This window comes from Lissotriton vulgaris, chromosome 10, assembly GCF_964263255.1.
Source record: "Lissotriton vulgaris chromosome 10, aLisVul1.2, whole genome shotgun sequence".
Taxonomy (NCBI): domain Eukaryota; kingdom Metazoa; phylum Chordata; class Amphibia; order Caudata; family Salamandridae; genus Lissotriton; species Lissotriton vulgaris.
In genome coordinates, this window is record NC_141698.1 from 241918513 (window position 1) to 241940728 (window position 22216).

General features: G+C 47.7%; 1 protein-coding gene and 1 pseudogene across 2 annotated transcripts in view; both read right to left on the reverse strand.

Moving 5' to 3' along the window:
* Positions 1-22216, reverse strand: part of NOS3 (nitric oxide synthase 3) — a 1079476-nt gene that overhangs the window by 970229 nt on the left and 87031 nt on the right. The gene's annotated exons all lie outside the window — the stretch shown is intronic.
* LOC147685036 (uncharacterized) lies at positions 13716-15978 on the reverse strand (annotated as a pseudogene).

The window sequence follows — 22216 nt, forward strand, 5'->3', positions numbered from 1 at the left end:
CATCCACTCCGGATCACCGACCGACCCCTGCCCTCACCACGTCTTCAACAAGGCCGACGCTGTCATCGCACCCCACCTGCGAGACATCATCAACACATCCTTCGACACCGCCACCTTCCCCGAGAGCTGGAAGCACGCCGAACTCAGCGCTCTTCTCAAGAAACCCACAGCGGACCACACCGAACTCAAGAATTACCGCCCCATCTCGCTCCTCCCGTTTCCAGCCAAAGTCATCGAGAAGACCGTCAACAAGCAGATGGCCGCCTTCCTCGAGACGAACGGATCCCTCGACCCCTCACAGTCCGGCTTCAGAGCCAACCACAGCACCGAGATCGCCCTCATCGCCGCCACCGATGACATCGGAGCCCTGATAGACAATGGAGAAACAGCGGCCCTCATCCTCCTAGTCCTCTCCGCGGCATTCGACACGGTCTGCCACCGCACCCTAGTACGGCGCCTCAGCAACATCGGCATCCAGGACAAGGCGCTGGAATGGATCATCTCCTTCCTCGACGGAAGAACACAGAGAGTCCGCCTACCACCGTACAAGTCAGAGGCCTCCGAAGTCATCTGCGGCGTCCCCCAAGGATCATCTCTGAGCCCCACCCTCTTCAACGTCTACATGAGCCCCCTCGCGGCCATCGTACGCAAACACAACCTCAGCATAATCTCCTACGCCGACGACACCCAGCTGATCCTCTCCCTGACCAACGACCCCGCCGCCGCCAGAGCCAACCTGCACGAAGGGATGAAAGAGGTAGCCGAGTGGATGACGACCAGCCGCCTGAAACTGAACTCGGACAAGACAGAGGTCCTCATCCTGGGCTCCTCACCCTCCGCCTGGGACGACTCCTGGTGGCCCCCCGCCCTGGGCACCGCACCCAAACCGACTGACCATGCACGAAACCTGGGCGTCATCCTGGACTCCTCCCTCTCCATGACCAGGCAAGTCAACAACGTCTCCTCGGCGTGCTTCAACATCCTACGCATGCTACGGAAGATCTTCTGGTGGATCCCCACCGAGACCAGGAAGACCGTCACCCAGGCCCTCGTCACCAGCCGACTGGACTACGGCAACGCCCTCTACGCCGGTACCACCGCCAAGCTCCAGAAGAGACTCCAGCGGATCCAGAACGCCTCAGCCAGACTCATCCTCGACATCCCACGAACCAGTCACATCTCCGGACATCTGAAAGACCTTCACTGGCTCCCCGTCAACAAAAGAATCACCTTCCGCCTCCTCACCCACGCACACAAAGCCCTACACGACCAAGGCCCGAGCTACCTCAACAGCCGAGTCAACTTCTACGCTCCCAAACGCCACCTCCGATCAGCCAACCACGCCCTCGCCGCCGTCCCCCGCATCCGAAGAGCGACTACAGGAGGAAGGTCCTTCTCCTACCTGGCCGCCAAGACCTGGAACTCCCTCCCGACCGACCTGCGCCTGACCCAAGACCACCTCTCCTTCAGGAAGAAGCTGAAGACCTGGCTGTTCGAGCAGTAGCGGCACCCCCCCCCCCCAGCGCCTTGAGACCCTACGGGTATGTAGCACGCTTTATAAGTGTCAATGATTGATTGATTGATTGATTGAACTAATTCCCCTTGCATACTGGGGGTACCTGGGGGCCAACTGGCCCACCAGGAGCCTCCAGTATGCGCCAGGGGGCTGCGTTGCTTTACCCCGGGGGTGGCGGTCCCCGGGGCAGTGTGGGGGGGATTGGGGGCCCCCCCACACTTCTTTTTCACTATGCCCCCGGGATTTTGTCCCCCCGGGAGTAAATTAAAAAAACAGACCAGGTTTAAAAAAAAAAAAATTGGGGCCTTGGGGGACCTGAGCAGGCCTAGGGGGTCAGGGTGTTTCTATCCTGCCCCCTTTTTGTGTTCTACATGTTTTTTTTTCTGCTTTCTTGTGCCTCGGTCTACCGAGCACAAGATGGCTGCCAACACTTCCTGGTTTGGAGTGTTGACAGCCAATGAGCATGCAGCTCGTGCTCAGAAAGGTATGTGTACCGTACGCGTACCCCGCGATTTTTGTCAAGAAATAAATACATTTTTTTTGTCCTTGGGGGTCCTTGTGGGACCCCCTGAGCAGGCCAAGGGGGCAGGGTGCTTCTACCCTGCCCCCTTTTTGAGTTTTACACGTTAGTTTTTCTGCTTTCTTGTGCCTCAGTCTACCGAGGCACAAGATGGCTGTCAACAATTTCTGGTTTGGAGTGTTGACAGACAGTTGACAGCCAATCAGCATGCGGCTCGTGCTCGCAAAGGTAGGCATACGTACGTGTATGGTACGTGGGCCTGTATGCGTACCGTACGCGTACCGTAAGCGCCTATAGATATACTTATGATTTTACTTATGATTTTCTCAGGAACTACTGAACGGATTTACACCATTTAACAAAAAGTGTGATCTGCGAACTGAACTCTACCTTTTTGCCAAATTTGGTGTAATTCCGTTCAGTCGTTCGGGCTGTAGCCCTGGCTAAAGGTCCTATGGACAATTGCATGGGGAAAACACGTTTTGGGACCCCCCTTTTTTCTCAGCCCCTGCTTCACAAATCACCCCCAAACTTTCAGGGAAGGAGCGGAGCGGAGCAGGCCATGCCATATATATATATATATATTCACTGAAAAAACCATTGGTTTCAGGGGCGTTATAGTTAGTTGGCCATTTCACTCGTACAAAACCATAGAAATTAAATGTTTTATATATGTATATCTCAAGATCGATGGTAGAATAAATGGGCATATAAGTGTCTAAACGGATGATATTTTTTATAACTGACTGATTAAGTGTATCTTAGTGAATACATGGGTTAGTGAGTAATGTTTAAATATGTAAATATCTGTATCAGTCTCTCACTTTGTGTATAAGTGGGTGCATGGGCTGGTGAGTAGCTACATGAGTGTCTATATGGGTTAGTAGGTGTTTTTTGAGTATCAGAATGAGTATCTGAGTGTCTGTATGGTTCGTGGGGGGTATTACTTAGTGCCTAGATGCTTGAATGAGTGACTCACTATTTGCATGTGTTGAAGACAGCATGTGTGCAGAACTGTATGGGTGGATGAGTGTGTGTATGAGTGTGTTAGTGAGTGAATGACTGTCTTAATAGTGTCTTTATGAGTAAGCAAATATGTTTTAAACTTGTATATTTGAGTATTGGTGTACATAACTGAGAATATGTGAGAGAGTGGAAGAGTTCCTGTATAAATAAGTATGTGTTTCTTTAAGTGATTGTTTAAGAGAGTATGTGTAAGTTTCTGTAGCAGTAAGTGTGGTGGTGTGTGTATAACTATATGCAAGTAAATGGATGTTTGATACTTTGTTTGCATGTGTGACTATGTGTGTGAGTAACTCTATGGATGAGTGTTGGTGTGTAACAGGATGTATAGGTGTATGAGTACATATGATGAGTGAGTACGTGTATGAGTGACTATAGGACTGTTGGTGAATGAGTGGGTGTGTGTGTAGATCTTGGAATTACTGAATAGGTGTGTGGTAACTGGTATTGGTATGTCCATTGTTTTGAAAATGTTAGTTTGTATTTTTGATTGTGTGTATCAAAGGTTATATTACAGTGGGAGGAGGTCTGCCACTCTATCACAAGGATGATGCCATCAGTGATGTCATGAGTGTTGTCATTTGAGATGTCATAAATGATGTTATGAGTGATGTCACTGACCATGTCATGAGTTATGTAATATGTGACGTCATCAGCAGTGCATTGCGGGGGAGCGAGTTACAGTTAGCTGAACTAACTATAACGGGGGAATTTCTATGGTTTTGTACAAGTAAAATGTCCAACTAACTATAACGCCCCTGAAACCTATGGTTTTTTCAGTGAATTTCCAAGGTTTTTTAAATGTTAGTTTCTAACTATGCCTACAGAGGTAGGACATGTGAAGAAAGAGGGAAAAAAAACAGAAAGAAGCAAAAGAAATGCAGAAAGAAACAAAAGAAGTCCATAAAGACGAAGAAAAGTGCAGGATAAAGCAAGACATGTGCAGAAAGAACCAACAGAGGAGCAGAAAGAGGACTTGTTGCAAAATCATCTTGTGCCCACAACATTTTCAGATGGGTACTGGTGGTAACTGACCTTGACTAACCAGGCCTAGAGCCAATGCTATGCTAAAAGACACTTAGAATACAGTGAAAACATACACTAGGGAACACTATGAGTTGGGTTGCCCCTGTGATTAGCATGACCTCCTCTGTAAGGTCCTAGAACATAATAAGGCAGGGAGATTAAAACTACCTCTAAGTCAGAGGTCCAGAAATATGCTACTTTAACTAGTAGTTGCGTTTGCAGAGTGGTGGAGAATGGGTGCTGGGCGTCCAACCAATGCTCAGGAACTCTGCTGCGTAGGACTTACAGGCGGTACTAGGAGGGAATCTTAGCTCCCAAACTCCCTCAGGACTAAATTGGACTTCATTCCCCATCTCGTATGCGTATACGAGGCACGTTTGCAGAGTGATAGAGAAAGGGGGCCAAGGCCTCCAAAATGCCTTAGCAATCCCACTGTATGGGACTTACTGGAGGTAACAAGAGAGGTAGTTGGCCCCCAAGGACATCCTTGGGGGCGAACTTCGCAAACTATTACCTCCAGTCAGTCGCACACAGCAGCATTGGTAAGTACTTCTACCAGGCCATGCCTACTTTGCTCACCAATCTACAAACGCACTCCCTGGGACGCACTTGGATGGGGATTGAAGTCCCCTTCACTGCTGGGGGTCCTTTAGAGGCCAACTAGCCTACCTTTTACCTCCAGTAAGCCCCATGCAGTGGGATTGGTGAGAGGTAGACAAAGGCTATGCCCCATTTCTTCACCACTCTGTAAACGCGCCCCCCTGGCCCGTTGTAATTTGGGGTATTTTTTTTTTATAATCAATTTTATTGAATTTTTTTGCATAACAAACACATTCATTGGTTGCAGTTCATTAATCAACAGGATAGGCATGACAGTACAGGTAGGCAATAGAAGAAAAAGGGCGTTCCATCAGGGCTCAGCCCGGCTGTGAGAAGTTGGCCTGATATATGATGTTTCCAATTCTGGAACCACCTTGTATCAGCTCAAACAATCCCTTATGGTGTCTGGTTGTAAGTCAACCTCATAGACAAGCTATCCTAATGGTAGCATGGACTAAGCAGCCTTAAAGGCTGAACTCAAGAGGTCGTGTTAAGCGAGCTGTTTAACCAATCACAATCCTGTAATATCAAATGAAAGGACACCACACAAGTATATATTATAAAAATATATGTATTTATTACTAGAATAAACCCCAGTACTCTTTATGAGTAAAGGGCCACAAGCGTTTAAACAAAAGCACAGTATAACATATGAAAGTTGCACAATTTTGGATGAGGGCGGGTGGCCACTCAAACCATATATTAAGAAAGTGGTATAAGAGATACCAATTGAACAGTGGTTAGGCCTAAGGCCTAGGGAATCGCTGGGAGCAGTCGGGACAAGCAATTCTGAAGTCGGGAAAAGTCCGCGGGATTCAGGTGCAGCGCTTAAAGCGCAGGCATGCACCAAGTTAAAGTCAATGGTGCATAAAAGTTACAAAGTTATAGTTTAAGGATACTTCCGTTCAACCTAGGAGGATAAAACTTTAGACACAGACACTAGAGGTTTGTACCAGTGTGGGAACACCGGCGTTGCTGAGTTACCTCACCCACAGGAAGCGGGTGGATAGGGTCGAAGTAGTGTCGGGTTTTGTCACGCAGGTTGATGGTGCTTGAAGCTGAAGAGGCTGCAGGCGCTGTGAAGGAGAAGTGTCCGGTGTGATCCAAGGGTGGATCCGAGTTGTAGAGTACCTGAAAGCAGAGGGGACAGAGTCTGGGTCACTCAGCAGTGACCAGGGTGGAACCAGGACGGAACCAGGCCATGACGGGCGCAATCAGGTGGTTGTCAAGGAGCTTCTCTCCGCTGCCACGTGGGCTCTAGGGCATCTGCGATGTCCAGGAACTGGTCACGAGCTGTCCCACAAAGGTTCTCGGCTTCGGCGCTGTCGGCTTCAGGATTGGAGCAAATAACACTTGGCAAGAGCAATCCACGCAAGACTGGAAGATTGCTTCTCACTCGGACCAGGAGGGTCAGAGTGGGTGCTCCTTTTCAGAGGAGCGGGTGCAAGTCTGGAGCAATTAGAATCACAAGTCGGATTTCAGGTTTCGTCGGCACAGGGGCCATGTACAGCTTCGAGGGTCACTCGTGGGCTGCACGGTCAGCGTCTCGTGGTCTTTTCAAGATGGCGGGCCCCACGCTTCCGGTCGCCTCCACGGGTCTCAGCTCTGCAGGGACTGTGGATCGGGCTGGTAGAAGGCAGGCAAGCTTGATCTTGTTGATCTCTGTCGCTCGAGCTCCGGCGGGAACTGCAACAAAGCACACGTCGAGGTGCTGGATGGTGCCTGTTTGCACAGGGTGGTCACTCCTTGACCGCAAGGGAGATTCTTCAGTCTTCTATGTCGAGTAGGATGTCGAAGGGTCCAGCATCAGGATAATCTGAGTGCTTTGGCACTGCTCCCATTCTTATACCAATCTAGGGGGCTGGATTACCTGCTAGGTCCCCTCCTATGGGTGGGACCACTGTTCCCAATAAGCCGCGCGGGTGAGCGCGCGCGCAGAGAGCTCACCCTAAGCGCGCAGTGAACTGTATTTACCGCGCACTCCCTGCAACACTGTTCTTGCCACCGCTGCTTTAAAAATGCGAGTGTTTCTTTGCGGGAGACTGACAGTTCTTACAGTGCACAGCTGAGGGATACGTACTAGTAGTAATGCTATTTGCAATGCACATCAGCAGCTGGGCACTGTCAGTAATGGAATGCAGAGTGTCAAACACGCGGCATTAGATCACACTCGGAAGTAAAACTCTTCCTCGCAGTTTGCGAATGCCACAAACTATAGAAACTCATTTCCTTACTTTGGCACTATGGAAACAATTACTGATAGTTTGGTGATAAAACAGACGACTGCAGCTCACACGGACAGAAAAGTAAAAACCGTTCTTACATACAGTAAGAAATGTTTCAACATCGCTAACTCTAACAAAAACATAGGGATGTATAACACCACAAAATAACTATCTAAAGATGTACAGGCAGATGCATTCTTTGAAATAAAGCATTCTCAGTAGATCCTGGGTAACTCACTGCTTTAAAAATCTGCATAATCGAAATCCGCAACCAATCACATTCAGCCTGCCTTTTCCTGACACACACAGCCGAGCCTCTCTCTCATTACATTAAGTAGTGCAGTGTGCACGAGCGGCCCCAGCCGGGCCTCTGCCCTGCCCTGACCTCTGAGCCTCTTCATTCAGGAATATGTGACAGAGATTAAGATTGCAAGAAGCGAGGTGAGGTCGGTGATGGGTGATCAAGTGGAATGAAAGGAGAAAGAGAGAAAGGAGCGACGAACATAGAGGAAAGAAAGAAGGGGGAGAGGCAAGTGCAAGCACCTTTATTTAAAAACGCTGCAATAGCTTTGGAAGGACGTGTATTTAAAATGCTGCAAGACAAGTCATCGTTTCTTATCTGAAAACATTCAACTTCGCTCCTAGAACACACACAAGTTTAAAATTAAAGGCTGCACATTGTCCACAGAAGGAGCAGTTTGAGTATCCCCCCCCTCCCCAGTAGATATTGCTGCACTAATATTTTAATCATAACCCTGTTCCTGTTCAGTTTAAGGGCAACTGTCAGTCAACAGCAATTGGCTTTAAGTCAAAAAATTATAAAGTCTGGATCAGGGTAAGCCTAGAGTAACTGTCAGACTAGGGAGTGAAGTAAATTATATAAGCCAGTAATAAAAAAAAAAGGTATGATTAACGAGTACATGGTGTACTGGAGTAATTTGATGAACAGGGAAAAAAAAGATGAACAAAACGGATTTGGGGGCATGGTTAGTCGGTGGGAAGAGCAGGACTGTAGCATCATTGAGTGATGAAGATGAGATGAAGCATGACATGGAAAATAAAATTGCTGACATTAACTTTATGCTGTTGATGGAAAGATTCTTGGACTAACAAAAAGGGTGCTTGGTGGCTGAGGCTGTGAATACTTTGCAGTGTGATTCTACTCAGGATTCCCATGCTATGCATCGTTCCACCAGCTGGTGGGTTGGTGAGGAAAAAGCATTCATAGGAGCAGTCTGTATATTTAATAAAAAGGTTGCCCATAAGGCCAGGGTTCCCTACTTAGTGCCCATTAGCTTCAGTTTATATTTCCCACCATACTATTCAGAAGCACTATCCAAATCACAAACAGAAATAATTTTCCTCTGTCAGTCCCAGAAAGAGTTTATAGCTACCCTTGAAAGAAGAAAATAGAACATGAGCAACAAAGTGCAGAGGATCTAAAAAACACTGAAAACTGACATGAAGACGATTTTTTCCAATGTGCTGCGAGAAAACAGGGTTATGTTTAGTGTCTGTCTTTTCAGGATGTTTCATTTTCTGTCTGCCTACTGTGTAAATGATGTTACCTAAGTTAGGCTTGCATGATGTCAGCAATCAGTGCCTCCCTCATGATCATGACAATATTATTTGTTACAACTGCACTCTGTTTAAACCAAACTGTAGTGCAGATAGTTAAAAGTGGCACAATATATGAAGACTGCAGTCCAAAGATTTTGGTTTTCAGTAGTGACAAGAAAGGTTTACATGTCAATTGCAGTAATTAACGCAATGGAACAATTTTCCCATTCTGATGAGTATTAGGAAGAGGAGCCATAGGTTAGTATCTGTTCAAAAAACAATTCTGACTTTCTCGAAAAAACTATAAACTGGCAATGTCAAAATCGTCTGGACCTATACTGCTTCTGTTGACACAAGATGACAATGAAACACTGCAAAGGTGAAGTGATGAGACACTTTTCAATTCGACTTGGGAAGCGGATGAAACCTAAGCCAAGGCCAGATTTCTTTAGATCTTGAACTGAACTTAAGTTGAAAGCAAAACCTTTTAATTAAACGTTTAATGGACATCGTTTTTTTAATGAACCACATCGTCTTGAAGGCCATTCAGAAATTATTTATTTACCACAACATACCCAGGAATCTGAAAACAACGTACCAGACAACACGAAGAAAATCAGCAGTATACTAACGAAAAAGAATGGAGATTGAAAGAAAAGAGCATTGAATGCCTTTAACTTGTAGTTACTGTGCGGAAAAAGATCAGTCAACTCTCCTTCTAATAAAGGTCTACCCTTGATAGAGAGCAATAAACAAGACGGAGTGGGCAAGGAGACTGAGATGGTCCATTTGTGCAGTGATGAATTTAAAACTCCTGTTACCCAGCTGGTATTGACATCAAAAGTGACAAAATATGAAGGAGATCCTATAATGTATGCTTAACTATATACAACAAGCACTGGCGTAGCCAATAGATCTTGCCTAAAGCTTTGCCAATATGTCTTAGCCATGTTTTACAGCAGTGTGGCTGCTATCCAGTATGGCTAAAAATTACTGGTGCAAAGTGGCGTGGAGTGAAGCCTTCTAACATAGAGTAGAGTGCATTGTTATGGAGCGGCGCGGAGTTGAGTGTTATGGTGTGTTATGAAGTGGTATATAGTGCTGTGGAATGTAATCTAGGAAGTATAGTGTTGACCTAAAAAGTATCCGATGGCCCTGATGCAGACTCTAGCATATGAGGGCTATACTCTATACTACTAAGCAAAATATGGTTAATAAAAACAGTCTCATTGTTCTCTTAAAAACGATAGCATTGCCTCAACACTGATATTATTATGAACAATGCTCGGGCTGTTTGATGCTAATGTTCTACCCCACAACCGACCTCAGAAATTAAGACATGACATGTTGACCTTACTACCAGTGAAATACCTAAATCAACATTTACACCCTTGTTAGGGTAGGACAAAAACCTATCTGAAAACATTAAAATTTTCTCCTAGAATGCACAAAAGTTTAAAATTAAAGGCTGTACATTGTCCACAATGTCCACAGAAGTAGCAAATACTCTACCTCTCCCTCCCTCTACCCCCTTCTCCCTCCCTCTATCTCCCTCCCTTTCCCGCTCTGTCCCTCCCTCAACCTCCGTCTCCCTTTCCCTCCCTTTCCCTCCACCTCCCTCTCTGTCTCTGCCTACCTCTCCCGCTGTATCCCTCCCTCTCCCTCTACCTCTCTGTCTCTCCCTCTACCTCACTCTCCATTTCCCTCCCTCTACCTCTCTGTCCCTCCCTCTTCCTCTAGCTCCCTCTCCCTACCTCTCCCTTTCCCTCCCTCTCCCTGTACCTCCCTCTCTGTCTCTACCTACCTCAACCTACCTCTCCCTCTCTGACCCTCCATCTACCTCTGTCCCTCCCTCTCCCTCTAGCTCCCTTTCCCTTTCCCTCCTCTACCTCCCTCTCTGACTCTACCTATTTCTCCCGCTCTGTCCCTCCCTCTACCTCCCTCTACCCCTGTTCCTCCCTCTCCCTTTCCCTCTCTGTCCCTCCCTCTCCCTTTCTTTTCCTCTACCTCTCTCTCCTTCGTCCTTCTCCTACCTCTCTGTCCCTCTCTCTAGCTCCCTCTTCCTCTAGCTCCCTCTCCCTCTCCCACCCTTTCCCTCCCTCTACCTTGCTGTCCCTCCCTCTCCATCTACCTCTCTGTCCCTCCCTCTCCCTCTCTGTCCCTCCCTTTCCCTCTGTACCTACCTCTACCTCCCTCTCCCTCCGCACCTCCCTCTCTCTACCTCCCCCTACCTCGCTGTCCCTCCCTCTCCATCTACCTCTGTCCCTCCCTCTCCCTTTCTGTTCCGCCCTCTCCCTCTCTGTCCCTCCCCGCTCCCTCCCTCTGCCCTCCCTCTCCCTCTCTCTCTACCTCCCTCTCCCTCCGCACCTCCCTCTCTCTACCTCCCTCTACCTCGCTGTCCCTCCCTCTCCATCTACCTCTGTCCCTCCCTCTCTGTTCCGCCGTCTCCCTCTCTGTCCCTCCCACTCCCTCCCTCTGCCCCTCCCTTTCCCTCTCTCTCTACCTCCCTCTACCTCCCTCCGCACCTCCCTCTCTCTACCTCCCTCTACCTCGCTGTCCCTCCCTCTCCATCTACCTCTCTGTCCCTCCCTCTCCCTCTCTGTCCCTCCCTCTCCCTCTCTACCTCCCTCTACCTCCCTCTCCCTCCGCACCTCCCTCTCTCTACCTCCCTCTACCTCGCTGTCCCTCCCTCTCCATCTACCTCTGTTCCTCCCTCTCCCTCTCTGTTCCGCCCTCTCCCCCTCTGCCCCTCCCTCCCCCTCTCTCTCTACCTCCCTCTACCTCTATCTCCCTCTTTATCTACCCCACTCCCTTACCTCCCTCTCCCACCTTCTACCCCTTTCTCCCTCCCTCCCTCCCTCCACTTCCCTCCCTCCCTCTACCTTCCTCTCTCTCTCTACCTCTCTGTCTCTAACTGTCTGTCTCTGTCCCTATCTGTCCAAATTTTGAATGTGCTTACATCCAGGCGTGCAATGCCCATTGGGCTCAAAGGGCTGAAGCCCCAGCCTACCCCCACTTACCCATTCGTTTGTGGCAGCCCTGGCTGAGACAGCTTCCTGGGCGCGCACACAGCTGTACTTGAGTACTTCACAGGGCTTCCATTTACTTGTTAATGAGGCTTTGTTGTTTTTTTCACACCTTCTTACAGCCCATGCATCTCCAATTTGCCTAGAAACGACAAGGCAAGGTGTGTGCGCCGCCAATGAAGGCCTGCTAGGCCTCTGGCGGCCTGCGGGCCGTACTACTAGTACCACCGATGTAATTAGTTTACACAACTTTAAAATAATTTTTATGTGCTTTTAACTTGTATTTGCTATTTTGTCAGCTAAAAATTACGGCAAACCTAACCACACAACACAGTATAGTTTAACGTGACACTGTATGTGTGGAAATGCACCATCACCAGATTTTTAAGCAAATGTTTGGAGGGATATTTGGCGCTGCACACACGCACAGTCTGGTTCCTGGCGCACATTGCCATGGCTGCAGCGCACAGAGACCCTACACTGCCGCACACAGAGGAAAAAAATTAGAGGGAACATTGGGTGGGACCCAGGAAGGGGGTGGATACACCCCTTTCCCTTTGTCCAGGGTCGCGCTGGGACTGGGGCTGGTGTGCCCCAGAACCGGTTTGACCGGATTATGCAAGGGGAAGCCTTGTGCTCCCCAGGCCTCCCTGTGACAGGAAACCCTTTCTCCAGGCATCCTTGGCTGAGTTTCGGTCAGCAGCAGGAGGTCAGACCCGTGTCTGTGGCAGAAGCATCCATTTTGTGGTGCTGAGGCTCCTTTTAAAATCAACCGCGTTTTAGCAAAAGTAGCATGTTGTCTCCCTCTAGAGGGGTGGACTCCTATCCCCGTCGACAGGACTGTCGAGGGGATAGTATTCCAAATCGTATGACACCTTACACGACATGTTTTGATAAAGCCAAACCAAAGTTAACATATAACCGCGAGGATTATAATGCACTTAATAGTATATGGTTTGGCATTATCCCGGAACAGCTAAGGGAATTGGTCCCGACAGCTGCAGACAGGCTCAGCTCATGCTAGAGCACCATTTCACATAAAACCAAGCACTCTGCCTCCAGGATTGTTAAGGCCTGCCATATGAGTGGCTTATAGGTTTATATGTGTCCAGATAGGCTTAGATATAGGCATACTATATATAAGCAAGGGGTGATTACACCACCTTGCCCCAGCTGAGTGATCAGCCAGTTGTGTCAATTTTAGATAGCCAGCCAGGGGTGGCAAAAGGTATGCTGCAGCCCCTGGTAGGCCTTGGATGCACCTATGCCCTGGGCACCTATAGTCCTCTGTACAGGTGCTGATAAGGTGACCCAAGCCAATCTAGTTATGCACCTAGGGTACATGCAATCCATTTTACAGAGAGAGCAGATAGCCTGGGGCCCTGATTAGCGGGGAACCAGGCCAACTAAGTCAACACCTGCTAAACACAAGGCAAAAAATCTGGGGTAACCATAGTCAGGTATCCACCTTCCTACATAACCCCCCACCAAACGAAAGGAGATAAGGCTATCCTTGTCCAGGTAAGCCTATATTGCCTGAGTGGCCATATAAGGAAGTACCTGCACTAGCATGGGTACCCCCTGTCTCATGGTCCACTAAGCAGTCCCTCACCCTTGGGGTATTAGAGGGTCTCCACCATGGGGAATCACTACCTTGGGTGTGTTTATGCAAAGTTAAAGGCTGGTTTGGATATGGAGTATTGAAGTGAGGCTCCACTAATTTAGGGCTCAGCTTCCTCCAATTATCTTCCACCATGTGTGCCTTTCTTTCTTCAACTGAGTTGCACTGTGCTCTCAGGGTCAACCTCTGGCTGCCTAAAGCTGGAGGCTGGGTCCCTCTGTTTGGCTTGCTGGAGGGACAGTTCAGGTTTGGGCCCTTTGGGTCCCAGGTTTGGCTGTGCCCAACAGAATCCATCTGTGGGAGGTCCGTAACTGTTTTTAAGGGAGCTCCCTCAGGAGTTTTTAAAGTTTTCACCTTACTAGGGCTACTAGTTTCGGTGCCCCTAATGTGTTGATGGGGGTACTTTATTTGACAGGGGGCCCTCTGGGTCTCACTGTCCTTCTTGTCCTCTGCAGCCCTGGGCTGACTAAGGCAAGGTAGAGAGGGACAGGTTACCTGCTCCAGACTGGGTCCCATCTCAGAAGAGTCCACTGCCATCAGAGGCTCTGTCAGGCCAGGCCTAACAACTTCTGGGACAGCTCCTTCATAAGGGGTAAGATCAGTTCCCTGAGGTGGCTGATCCTTTCCTAATGTCTGGTGAGGGGAGATTTCTCTTCCTCCTCCATGCTCTCTGTTTGTGTGGAGTGATCCATCATTTCAGGCTTCACAACACAGGTATCAGTTTGAGTTTGGGCTGTGGCCATCACAGCCCCACCAACCTTTTCAGGAGGAGACTCAGTTTGGGTATGTGCTGTTATCATAACAGCTTTGCTATTCTGTTCAGGAAGGGAGTTAGCTAAAGATGGGACTGAGTCTTGCACAGCCCTACCAACCTTTTCAGGAAGGACATCTTGAATTGGGGCTGTAGCCATTACAGCCCCACTAACCTTTCCATTGGCATTTATCATTCTAGAATGGATTTTCTGTTCAACCTCAGCTCAGGCTGAGATTTCCAAATCATTACCAAGTAGACAGTCTACAGGCAAGTTTGGTGACACTGCCACTCTCTTTGGGCCAGTGACACCTCCCCAGCTGAGACTTACTACTGCCATGGGATGATTGGTTTGTATTCCATCAATGTTTGTTACCTGGTATGTGGCACCAGGTAAAAGTTGCTTAGAGGGGACTATACAGTCAGCCACCATGGTGATGCTAGCCACTGTGTCTCTAAAGGCCTCAACTTTCAAACCATTGATGAGGGGTTCTTGTCTACATTTTCTCAAGGTATTTGGACAATCAGAGAAATTGGCAACCCCCATGCCGGTCTCATAAACAAGATCATTTGGGGATGGGGACCTGGATAGGCCAGGGTCCGCCTGTGCTCCAAAAGTAAACCCACCCAGATTCCTGGGTGTGCTCCCACTTCCTGGGGGATTACTGCTGACAGTAACAGGAGGTGTTGGAGCTGGCTTTGGAGGTATATTTTCTTTATTGCCATTCTTTGGACAACAGCTGTCTGATTTCCAATGGCCAGTCTGTTTACAGACATGACAGTATGGCTTTTTCTGGGTAGATGAAGTGTCTTGGGACCCACCCCCATTCTTGGAGTTTTGGGGCCCTGGGGACGTCTTTTCTTTACTTTTATCCCCATCCTTATCTTGAGGCTTGGTAGACTCCTTCTTCTGGTCATTGCCCTGATTCTTAGGCCTAATCTTGGTTCTGACCCATTTATATGCCCTCTTTCCCAATTCTTGGGGAGAGGTCAAATATGAGTCCACCAGGTGCTGGTGTAAGAGCTGGTTCTGACAATTACTTAGGATCTGCTCCCTCATAATCAAATTATACAATCCTGTAAAGTCATGTACTTTGCTGCCATGTAGCCAACCCTCCAGAGCCTTAGTAGCACAATCTACAAAATCAGTCCAGTCCTGAGTCTGTGTCTTCTGGGTATCTCTGAACCTTAACCTGTATTGTTCAGTGGTTAAGCCAAACCCATCTATTAGAGCACTCTTCAGGACATTGTAATTTTTAGCATCCTCATGTCTGACAGTGAGGAGCTTATCCCTTCCTTTCTCTGAAAAGGAGTACCATAAGATTGCTGCCCACTGTTCTTCAGGAACATGCTGTACCATGCAGGCTCTCTCAAGAGCAGTTATCCACTTGCGGATGTCATCCCCTTCCTTGTAGGGGGGCACAATATTTGTCAGGTTTCTATTATCATAGGCCCTGTCTTTCTCTCTATGAATATTGCTGCCACCAGTGGCATCTAAGCCACACAACGTTTGTTCTCTTGCTAAAGCAAGTTTAGCTTGAGCCAAGGCTATCTCTTCCCACTCTATCTGAAGTTGGACAGCCCTCATCCTGGCCCTATGCTCTTTTCTCTGGGGGGGAGCCATTCCCCTTTGAGATTCCCTGGAGACACTAGAAATATGAGAGTCCCCTGAGGGAGATCTCATCCTTCTATTGCCTGAAGGTACTATGTTATAGGATCTGGGGAGGTGCTGGCCCTCTTCATTCCCATGTAGGTCTAAGTTTGCCTGGTTAAGCCTGGCAACTACAACCTGGTTACCCCTCTGATTCTGAACAGACTCATCTACTTCTGAGCCTTCTTCTTCCTCCTCATCCACCTCTGTGGTGGGCTCAGTCTCAGGGGTGTTCACTCCATCTCCTGCATCTAAGGGAACTGCACTCGCCTTATCTAAGTCATCCTTTTCCAGGATGGCTATCAGGGAAGGAATGGTGGGTTTGTGACCCCTTTTTAGCCCTCTTGCAATGCATAAGGCACTTAAGTCTTTATGGCTAAGTTTGTCATAACTGGAAGTTGCCTTGGTAAGGTCAACTGTCACAGGGGCAGAGCCTGAAGCTCCTCCTGTGCCAGACATGACTGCTAGTGAGGTGCAAGTGGTGCACTTACCTACACTAAGTCTTTTCCTATTGTACCTTGCTAGTGAGTTGTAGGCAGGGTGTGCTAAGCCCTTTGATCTACAACTACTAAGTTCAGTAGAACTTAAATATGCTAAGCTTTTGTTTATATGTACCTAAGGTACTTGATGTGATCTTTCAATTTGATAAAAAGATTGCAATGGTAAAACAACAGCAAGCTCAAATCTGCACCGCTGCACACCAATGTGAGAAGTTGGCCTGATATATGATGTTTCCAATTCTGGAACCACCTTGTATCAGCTCAAACAATCCCTTATGGTGTCTGGCTGTAAGTCGACCTTATAGACAAGCTATCCTAATGGTAGCATGGACTAAGCAGCCTTAAAGGCTGAACTCAAGAGGTCGTGTTAAGCGAGCTGTTTAACCAATCACAATCCTGTAATATCAAATGAAAGGACACCACACAAGTATATATTATAAAAATATATGTATTTATTACTAGAATAAACCCCAGTACTCTTTATGAGTAAAGGGCCACAAGCGTTTAAACAAAAGCACAGTATAACATATGAAAGTTGCACAATTTTGGATGAGGGCGGGTGGCCACTCAAACCATATATTAAGAAAGTGGTATAAGAGATACCAATTGAACAGTGGTTAGGCCTAAGGCCTAGGGAATCGCTGGGAGCAGTCGGGACAAGCAATTCTGAAGTCGGGAAAAGCCCGCGGGATTCGGGTGCAGCGCTTAAAGCGCAGGCATGCACCAAGTTAAAGTCAATGGTGCATAAAAGTTACAAAGTTATAGTTTAAGGATACTTCCGTTCAACCTAGGAGGATAAAACTTTAGACACAGACACTAGAGGTTTGTACCAGTGTGGGAACACCGGCGTTGCTGAGTTACCTCACCCACAGGAAGCGGGTGGATAGGGTCGAAGTAGTGTCGGGTTTTGTCACGCAGGTTGATGGTGCTTGAAGCTGAAGAGGCTGCAGGCGCTGTGAAGGAGAAGTGTCCGGTGTGATCCAAGGGTGGATCCGAGTTGTAGAGTACCTGAAAGCAGAGGGGACAGAGTCTGGGTCACTCAGCAGTGACCAGGGTGGAACCAGGACGGAACCAGGCCATGACGGGCGCAATCAGGTGGTTGTCAAGGAGCTTCTCTCCGCTGCCACGTGGGCTCTAGGGCATCTGCGATGTCCAGGAACTGGTCACGAGCTGTCCCACAAAGGTTCTCGGCTTCGGCGCTGTCGGCTTCAGGATTGGAGCAAATAACACTTGGCAAGAGCAATCCACGCAAGACTGGAAGATTGCTTCTCACTCGGACCAGGAGGGTCAGAGTGGGTGCTCCTTTTCAGAGGAGCGGGTGCAAGTCTGGAGCAATTAGAATCACAAGTCGGATTTCAGGTTTCGTTGGCACAGGGGCCACAAGCCAGCGGGCAAGTGACCGGGCCAACGCGTTGAGCCAAAAGAAGCAGAAGGGCCCCACGCAGCACTCGGTGAGTGTAGAGAGATGAGTTTTGGTGCAAAAGTGGCTCAAGGCTGGGGCTTCTCAAACCCCGATGTACAGCTTCGAGGGTCACTCGTGGGCTGCACGGTCAGCGTCTCGTGGTCTTTTCAAGATGGCGGGCCCCACGCTTCCGGTCGCCTCCACGGGTCTCAGCTCTGCAGGGACTGTGGATCGGGCTGGTAGAAGGCAGGCAAGCTTGATCTTGTTGATCTCTGTCGCTCGAGCTCCGGCGGGAACTGCAACAAAGCACACGTCGAGGTGCTGGATGGTGCCTGTTTGCACAGGGTGGTCACTCCTTGACCGCAAGGGAGATTCTTCAGTCTTCTACGTCGAGTAGGATGTCGAAGGGTCCAGCATCAGGATAATCTGAGTGCTTTGGCACTGCTCCCATTCTTATACCAATCTAGGGGGCTGGATTACCTGCTAGGTCCCCTCCTATGGGTGGGACCACTGTTCCCAATAAGCTGCGCGGGTGAGCGCGCGCGCAGAGAGCTCACCCTAAGCGCGCAGTGAACTGTATTTACCGCGCACTCCCTGCATCACTGTTCTTGCCACCGCTGCTTTAAAAATGCGAGCGGCGCGACAAACTGTCATTTCTTTGCGGGAGACTGACAGTTCTTACAGTGCACAGCTGAGGGATACGTACTAGTAGTAATGCTATTTGCAATGCACATCAGCAGCTGGGCACTGTCAGTAATGGAATGCAGAGTGTCAAACACGCGGCATTAGATCACACTCGGAAGTAAAACTCTTCCTCGCAGTTTGCGAATGCCACAAACTATAGAAACTCATTTCCTTACTTTGGCACTATGGAAACAATTACTGATAGTTTGGTGATAAAACAGACGACTGCAGCTCACACGGACAGAAAAGTAAAAACCGTTCTTACATACAGTAAGAAATGTTTCAACATCGCTAACTCTAACAAAAATATAGGGATGTCTAACACCACAAAATAACTATCTAAAGATGTACAGGCAGATGCATTCTTTGAAATAAAGCATTCTCAGTAGATCCTGGGTAACTCACTGCTTTAAAAATCTGCATAATCGAAATCCGCAACCAATCACATTCAGCCTGCCTTTTCCTGACACACACAGCCGAGCCTCTCTCTCATTACATTAAGTAGTGCAGTGTGCACGAGCGGCCCCAGCCGGGCCTCTGCCCTGCCCTGATCTCTGAGCCTCTTCATTCAGGAATATGTGACAGAGATTAAGATTGCAAGAAGCGAGGTGAGGTCGGTGATGGGTGATCAAGTGGAATGAAAGGAGAAAGAGAGAAAGGAGCGACGAACATAGAGGAAAGAAAGAAGGGGGAGAGGCAAGTGCAAGCACCTTTATTTAAAAACGCTGCAATAGCTTTGGAAGGACGTGTATTTAAAATGCTGCAAGACAAGTCATCGTCTCTTATCTGAAAACATTCAACTTCGCTCCTAGAACACACACAAGTTTAAAATTAAAGGCTGCACATTGTCCACAGAAGGAGCAGTTTGAGTATCCCCCCCCTCCCCAGTAGATATTGCTGCACTAATATTTTAATCATAACCCTGTTCCTGTTCAGTTTAAGGGCAACTGTCAGTCAACAGCAATTGGCTTTAAGTCAAAAAATTATAAAGTCTGGATCAGGGTAAGCCTAGAGTAACTGTCAGACTAGGGAGTGAAGTAAATTATATAAGCCAGTAATAAAAAAAAAAGGTATGATTAACGAGTACATGGTGTACTGGAGTAATTTGATGAACAGGGAAAAAAAAGATGAACAAAACGGATTTGGGGGCATGGTTAGTCGGTGGGAAGAGCAGGACTGTAGCATCATTGAGTGATGAAGATGAGATGAAGCATGACATGGAAAATAAAATTGCTGACATTAACTTTATGCTGTTGATGGAAAGATTCTTGGACTAACAAAAAGGGTGCTTGGTGGCTGAGGCTGTGAATACTTTGCAGTGTGATTCTACTCAGGATTCCCATGCTATGCATCGTTCCACCAGCTGGTGGGTTGGTGAGGAAAAAGCATTCATAGGTGCAGTCTGTATATTTAATAAAAAGGTTGCCCATAAGGCCAGGGTTCCCTACTTAGTGCCCATTAGCTTCAGTTTATATTTCCCACCATACTATTCAGAAGCACTATCCAAATCACAAACAGAAATAATTTTCCTCTGTCAGTCCCAGAAAGAGTTTATAGCTACCCTTGAAAGAAGAAAATAGAACATGAGCAACAAAGTGCAGAGGATCTAAAAAACACTGAAAACTGACATGAAGACGATTTTTTCCAATGTGCTGCGAGAAAACAGGGTTATGTTTAGTGTCTGTCTTTTCAGGATGTTTCATTTTCTGTCTGCCTACTGTGTAAATGATGTTACCTAAGTTAGGCTTGCATGATGTCAGCAATCAGTGCCTCCCTCATGATCATGACAATATTATTTGTTACAACTGCACTCTGTTTAAACCAAACTGTAGTGCAGATAGTTAAAAGTGGCACAATATATGAAGACTGCAGTCCAAAGATTTTGGTTTTCAGTAGTGACAAGAAAGGTTTACATGTCAATTGCAGTAATTAACGCAATGGAACAATTTTCCCATTCTGATGAGTATTAGGAAGAGGAGCCATAGGTTAGTATCTGTTCAAAAAACAATTCTGACTTTCTCGAAAAAACTATAAACTGGCAATGTCAAAATCGTCTGGACCTATACTGCTTCTGTTGACACAAGATGACAATGAAACACTGCAAAGGTGAAGTGATGAGACACTTTTCAATTCGACTTGGGAAGCGGATGAAACCTAAACCAAGGCCAGATTTCTTTAGATCTTGAACTGAACTTAAGTTGAAAGCAAAACCTTTTAATTAAACGTTTAATGGACATCGTTTTTTTAATGAACCACATCGTCTTGAAGGCCATTCAGAAATTATTTATTTACCACAACATACCCAGGAATCTGAAAACAACGTACCAGACAACACGAAGAAAATCAGCAGTATACTAACGAAAAAGAATGGAGATTGAAAGAATAGAGCATTGAATGCCTTTAACTTGTAGTTACTGTGCGGAAAAAGATCAGTCAACTCTCCTTCTAATAAAGGTCTACCCTTGATAGAGAGCAATAAACAAGACGGAGTGGGCAAGGAGACTGAGATGGTCCATTTGTGCAGTGATGAATTTAAAACTCCTGTTACCCAGCTGGTATTGACATCAAAAGTGACAAAATATGAAGGAGATCCTATAATGTATGCTTAACTATATACAACAAGCACTGGCGTAGCCAATAGATCCTGCCTAAAGCTTTGCCAATATGTCTTAGCCATGTTTTACAGCAGTGTGGCTGCTATCCAGTATGGCTAAAAATTACTGGTGCAAAGTGGCGTGGAGTGAAGCCTTCTAACATAGAGTAGAGTGCATTGTTATGGAGCGGCGCGGAGTTGAGTGTTATGGTGTGTTATGAAGTGGTATATAGTGCTGTGGAATGTAATCTAGGAAGTATAGTGTTGACCTAAAAAGTATCCGATGGCCCTGATGCAGACTCTAGCATATGAGGGCTATACTCTATACTACTAAGCAAAATATGGTTAATAAAAACAGTCTCATTGTTCTCTTAAAAACGATAGCATTGCCTCAACACTGATATTATTATGAACAATGCTCGGGCTGTTTGATGCTAATGTTCTACCCCACAACCGACCTCAGAAATTAAGACATGACATGTTGACCTTACTACCAGTGAAATACCTAAATCAACATTTACACCCTTGTTAGGGTAGGACAAAAACCTATCTGAAAACATTAAAATTTTCTCCTAGAATGCACAAAAGTTTAAAATTAAAGGCTGCACATTGTCCACAATGTCCACAGAAGTAGCAAATACTCTACCTCTCCCTCCCTCTACCCCCTTCTCCCTCCCTCTATCTCCCTCCCTTTCCCGCTCTGTCCCTCCCTCGACCTCCGTCTCCCTTTCCCTCCCTTTCCCTCCACCTCCCTCTCTGTCTCTGCCTACCTCTCCCGCTCTATCCCTCCCTCTCCCTCTACCTCTCTGTCTCTCCCTCTACCTCACTCTCCATTTCCCTCCCTCTACCTCTCTGTCCCTCCCTCTTCCTCTAGCTCCCTCTCCCTACCTCTCCCTTTCCCTCCCTCTCCCTGTACCTCCCTCTCTGTCTCTACCTACCTCAACCTACCTCTCCCTCTCTGACCCTCCATCTACCTCTGTCCCTCCCTCTCCCTCTAGCTCCCTTTCCCTTTCCCTCCTCTACCTCCCTCTCTGACTCTACCTATTTCTCCCGCTCTGTCCCTCCCTCTACCTCCCTCTACCCCTGTTCCTCCCTCTCCCTTTCCCTCTCTGTCCCTCCCTCTCCCTTTCTTTTCCTCTACCTCTCTCTCCTTCGTCCTTCTCCTACCTCTCTGTCCCTCCCTCTAGCTCCCTCTTCCTCTAGCTCCCTCTCCCTCTCCCACCCTTTCCCTCCCTCTACCGTGCTGTCCCTCCCTCTCCATCTACCTCTCTGTCCCTCCCTCTCCCTCTCTGTCCCTCCCTTTCCCTCTCTACCTACCTCTACCTCCCTCTCCCTCCGCACCTCCCTCTCTCTACCTCCCCCTACCTCGCTGTCCCTCCCTCTCCATCTACCTCTGTCCCTCCCTCTCCCTTTCTGTTCCGCCCTCTCCCTCTCTGTCCCTCCCGCTCCCTCCCTCTGCCCCTCCCTCTCCCTCTCTCTCTACCTCCCTCTCCCTCCGCACCTCCCTCTCTCTACCTC